Consider the following 5,564-nt stretch of genomic DNA (forward strand, 5'->3'; position numbering starts at 1 on the left):
TGGTTCATCTGACAATCACAATAAACTACAGAAGACTAAAATGTCCCAGATTGCTCAAACTCATATACTCAATACTGAGTGTCTGTGAAACTGCTTTAAAGTTCTTTAAAAATCTTTGAATAACATGGCCAGTTTCGTGGCTTCTGCCACTTCTGTGAAAAATCACTCTCAAAGTCTTGAGCTTTCAATGCTTCTTGGTCTTCTTCACTCAGGAGAATCTGATAATATCCAATCACTGAGCCTGAGGGTTTCACCCATTCAGAGGACATGAACTGCTCGTCTTTGTTTCATTAAAGACATGTAGCCAAAGAACAATGAGAACTAAATCAAATTAATCACTCTGCTCTGAATATCTTTCAAGATTACTACATTTTATTAAATGCTGAAATAAACTAATTTCAGAGCTGCGTACAGGTCATTATACAAAAACATCTGCAAAGTTTTAATTGAAAGTTAGTTTGGTTATATAACCATTAGGCAATGTTCTGTATAAGCTAGTTATATGTTATTTAAAAATTTAATTTATGTTAAAAAAATAAAAAAAAAAATCCTAAAAAGGATGTTTCTAGAACATTATTTAGTTCCCACATAAAAAATAAACAAGCAGGATCCACATACTAACTTCAGGGAAACATTCTGTGTTCAGAAGTTTCTGTATCTAGAAGTATCATCAAAATACTCAGCTTTCAGAACCGATAATTATGAAATTATTCCTGAACCAAGAAGAATCAGCAGAAAATAAAATTGGACAATAACAATAAGCTGTAAATAAAATGAGTAATGAGTTTAATCTATTATTACTTGAAGAACAAAAATTAAGTAAAGTGAAAATGAACGAGACATCAGTGAAAAACAATGAAGAACGAGTTAAACATTAATTTCAGATTCATGTCTCTGTTAGAAGTGGTCTCTTCTTCAGCTCCTGAACGATTGAAAGGTTTTTCATCACTGTGAGTTTTCTGCTCTCTTCTTCAGAATGAGAAGACAGATGATTTCAGAACGGAGAAACTCTTCCTGCATGGATCACAGGTGTAAGGTTTCTCTCCGCTGTGGATCTTCAGCCTTGATTTACATGTGAATCTTTTTTGACATTTTTTTAGCTTTCTTTTCTTGTTCATGTCCATCAGGTCTAAAAGAAACAATAAATAGTGTGAGATTTTAAATGAGAGACAAACGTGAAATGAAAAGTGAAGCTCAAAGATCATGATGAGTTCAATAGTTATTTTAATCCCATCAAATCTGCTCGACAACTGCTGTGTCACGATTATGATCTATTTTAATGTCATCAATACGATTTGTGTTATAAATCACTAGTTTGGTCACGAAACTCTAGATGGAGTCGACTTGTCATCTGTAAGATATCACATCATTTCCTTCACGACTCAAGCTGATTAGCCTCTAAATTATCCAAAAAATGTAAAAATTTGTTGACAGACAGCCCTTCACACCAAACGACAAACAAACGTGTTGGACTAATGGTGTGTTCGCTGCACCTTATGTGCTTTAATTGGTCATGATTGACAATGTAAATCTGGTGAACATCAGCATGTTCTTCAATATCATGATGAATGAATGAATGAATGAATGAATGAATGAAGAATAAACACCAACCTCTTTGTTCTTCAGTATCTTCAGTGTGTTTCATTCTGCAGGGTTCTGGATCACTCATGTTCTCACTGTCCTCTTTAATGAACTTTAATAAAACAGATTTCAGCTCTTCCCATTTATGGGGGAACTGTTGTGGGAGGAGCTTCACTGATGATGTGACTGCAGTGGGAGGAGCTTCTTTGTTAGTGCATATTACTAGTCTTGTGGTGAACAATTAATCCATGCAAGTTAAAACACAGAAAAAAATCTTTAATCTTTAATCAAAATCTGAAATGTTACTTCCGGTCTGGAATGGCGTTCCTTCTCTGATTACGTCAGTTTGACGGCTTGGGTTGAAATCGCTTAAACCACTCTTCTGCAACCGTTCGTCTGCTATGAGCGAGAGATGGAGAGGAGGAGAGCTAAAGTAAAACTCTGCCCTCTATTCAATATTCTGTTTCACTTAGAAATACGTCACAACAGCTATATATCACTCTGTGTAATAACAACATCATACTAAAATTAAAAGCAAAACATTTATAATAGTTTTAGTTAAATGAGCACATAAATAAAAGTCTGAGACGAGGAGAGTTTTGAGTTTCTGCACATAAAAACTGTTACATGTTAAAGATCTAATTACTTTATTACAATCAATGTTGTTATAAAATCAAATCATGTTTCATAGTTATAGTTAATTCAGAGTTATTTATCTGTAGAGTTTGATGAAGATGAGTGTCATTAATGTTTTTGTATTATGTTTTATATGTGTCAGATTGTGAGAAATAACAGTATTGTCTTTCAATAGAGCAGTTTTATAATCTTTTCTCATATATCCTGACTCAAATAATCAGTTTCTAACAGCAAACACTCAGAATAAAGTGAGATGATCTGAATGTCTTGTTGAATGAGTGTTGATAGTCTGAGGATCATCAATATTAACAGAGAAACTGCTGAAAACACTCTTTATTTCATGTCAATAGTTCCTGTTTTCACCTCATTTATTATGCTGATGTCTTCAGATCTGCTGTAAATTGACACTTAAAGCTCATTTCATTGCTGTCAACAGACTGAGGGGATTTGATGACTATAAATATGAACAGTTATTTCTCTCTTTATGCTTCATTTCTTTTCCTTATTTACATTTGGAAGAATTTAAATTATTTTCCAAATTTTAGATATCTGACTATATTTAAATAAAGAAACAGAATAATGTTTGGGTAAACAATAAAATGAATTTGTGAATTAGCATCAGTTACTTTACAATAGAACATATAGACATAATTCACACACTGAAGATACTGAAGAACAAAGAGGTTGGTGTTTATTCTTCATTCATTCATGATGCTGAACAACATTCATGATAGAAAGATTCAAGCACTTCTGCACATTTAGATACACAGTTAAACTATGAAAAATATAAACTTTGGGTATTTTTTTTTTCCAGTCAGTAAATGGAGCTTTGAGAAACTTTCATATTGATTTGCAACATCAGGTCAAACTAAATATTATTTTAGCTCTTTTATTTTAAATGTATTTTACATCTGGTTCACATTTTTTTTTTTTTTTTTTTTTTTTTGCAACATTACCAAAATTTATATTTTTGTTAAGCAATAAACAGTAAACACCAATATTCAGTGATGGGCAGTATTTATAATACATGTATTTCAAATATAAAATAGTATTTTGTATTTGATAGAGCTGATGAAAATGGCTTCATATTTTGTATCAAAATACTTTAGTGTTTGCATTTTTGTAGTTTTAAAATACTGTAAAATACTTTGTAAAAAGTCTACATGATGACATCATAAAAATGCAGCCTCTGATTGGTGCTTATTCAGTAGTTTGCCCAGACTTACTGAGATCAGAACAGAAAATTGATCCATAAAGTTGGTCAAGGTACAAAATCAATTTTTGGCTAAATTTCTAAAATTTTGGTGTTTGTTTTAGTAGCTTAGGCTAAAAAGTTGACCAATTTACATAATGTTCTTGAAAACTATTATACAGAGCAACAGATTTATTGCATGACTCGGACAGAGAAAAGCTGGTGCTGTCAAACATTGTTTACTTAAAGGAATAGTACTCCCAAAAATTAAATTTATCTCATGATTTGCTCACCCTCAAACCATCCTAGGATATTTGTCATACACAAATGCATCAGTTTGCTTCGGAATGCATTTTTTTATTGATCTTGATGGATAAGGATATTTTTTAAATATATATTACTTTTTCACAATTTAAGAAATCCTCTGTTTTTGAAAAATGAGGAAAATTAGTTAAAGTCATGGTAACTCTAGACTTTGAGTATGTGAAATTTCTACAGACACTGAAACGGTCATGATATGATGTCACACTCTGTGGCGTAATAATCATTCCAAAATGTAAAAATATAAACTTCACTTGATCTTGTGTTTTTGGTGTCCCACATTCACATGTGTATGAATGGAAGTCAGTGGAAGAATAAGTCTAGTGTGACCGGCCCTTAATAATTAAAATGTTTTTAGTATAGATATTTAATAGTTCTTACTATAGAAACATAACATTTGTACTTATAATGTTTTAAAAACAATAATTGAAAGATCAGTGTACCTCATTCATTATTTTATAGCAGTTGTTTATTACATGTGGGCTCACTTTTATATCAATTCACTCCATATTTCTCTCTTTGAATTTTTTTTATTTACTGAAAATGAAATTATAGTTTTTTTTTATTTCTTTCAGAGCTGATGGAAGTGAAGGAGGAGAGTGAAGAACTGAGTGAAGTGGAGGAGGAACATCATGTCAAACCTGGAGAAAAAACATTTGAGTTACTCAAAGACTAAAAAGACTAAAAATACATTTTCTACAACCTGCACTCAGTGTGGAAAGAGTTTCTCAACAAAGCAAAGTCTTGATGTTCACATGAGAGTTCATACCGGAGAGAAGCCGTTCACATGTGATCAATGTGGGAAGAGTTTCAGTCATTCATCAAACCTTAAGAGTCACATGAGGATTCACACCGGAGAGGAGCCGTTCACATGTGATCAGTGTGACAAAACATTTCATGAGGCATCAAACCTGAAGACTCACTTGAGAGTTCATACAAAGGAGAAGCCACATTCATGTTCTGTGTGTGGAAAGAGTTTTTCACTGCTGTGTAATTTACAAGAATATCAGAAAACACACACTGGTGTGAGAGAGTACATGTGATTTGAGTGTGAGAAGACTTTTATTACATCAAATTATTTAAAACTGCACCAGAGAATTCACACTGGAGAAAAACCTTACATGTGTTCTTACTGTGACAAGAGATTCAGTCTGTCATCACATCTGAAAACACATGAGATGATCCACAGAAGAGAGAAGCCACACGTGTGATCAGTGTGGAAATAGTTTCTGAAGTCACCTGAAGATACACATGAAGATCCATTCAGTGGAGAAAGCACATCATTAGTTCATCTGTATTTTTAATATGTATCTTCAATTCTAGATTGCGAGACAAGTAATTTGGTGATGTCACTTTGTAAAGAAAGACTCATTAAAACGCACATACCTATAAACTAAACACATAAATTAATGGAAAGTGTGCATTAAAAGTCTTCTGTTTTCAGTTAAAAAGGTGTCATTTAAGCGACCCCTAAGTTAATAATTAACTTTTTTTACAACAGAAAAAATGATGCAATCAAAAACTTACTTTAGCTGGATAATAACTTTTTCCTAGAGCTGCTGTGAAACCAAAAAAATCCCCGCCATTAACTGTCCTATTATCACTTTGAAGCTACTTTGAAACAATCTGTTTTGTAAAAAGTGCTATAGAAATGAAGATGACTTGACTTGTATTCAGGTTCACTTCTTCCCTGCTCCAGACTTGTGCTTTGAGAACTCCTTAACAATGAGCACACTCGGGCCCTTAAGAGAGCAGCCAGAAAAATGGAGCGCAGCTGGAGCAGGTTTTTCGCATTTCATGGAGAGAGAGAATGATTGAGTACAGAAAGGCCATA

The 5,564-nt window shown here is 32.9% G+C and overlaps 1 long non-coding RNA gene across 1 annotated transcript; it reads right to left on the minus strand.

Moving 5' to 3' along the window:
• Nucleotides 1-763: 763 nt before the first annotated feature.
• LOC125249046 lies at nt 764-1,671 on the minus strand. The gene is made up of 2 exons (XR_007180481.1): nt 1,612-1,671; nt 764-1,129 (listed from the first exon to the last, which is right to left on the minus strand). It is a non-coding gene; the product is annotated as an uncharacterized LOC125249046 (long non-coding RNA).
• Nucleotides 1,672-5,564: the final 3,893 nt, after the last annotated feature.

The sequence above is a fragment of the Megalobrama amblycephala genome, linkage group LG1, assembly GCF_018812025.1.
Source record: "Megalobrama amblycephala isolate DHTTF-2021 linkage group LG1, ASM1881202v1, whole genome shotgun sequence".
Taxonomy (NCBI): Eukaryota; Metazoa; Chordata; class Actinopteri; order Cypriniformes; family Xenocyprididae; genus Megalobrama; species Megalobrama amblycephala.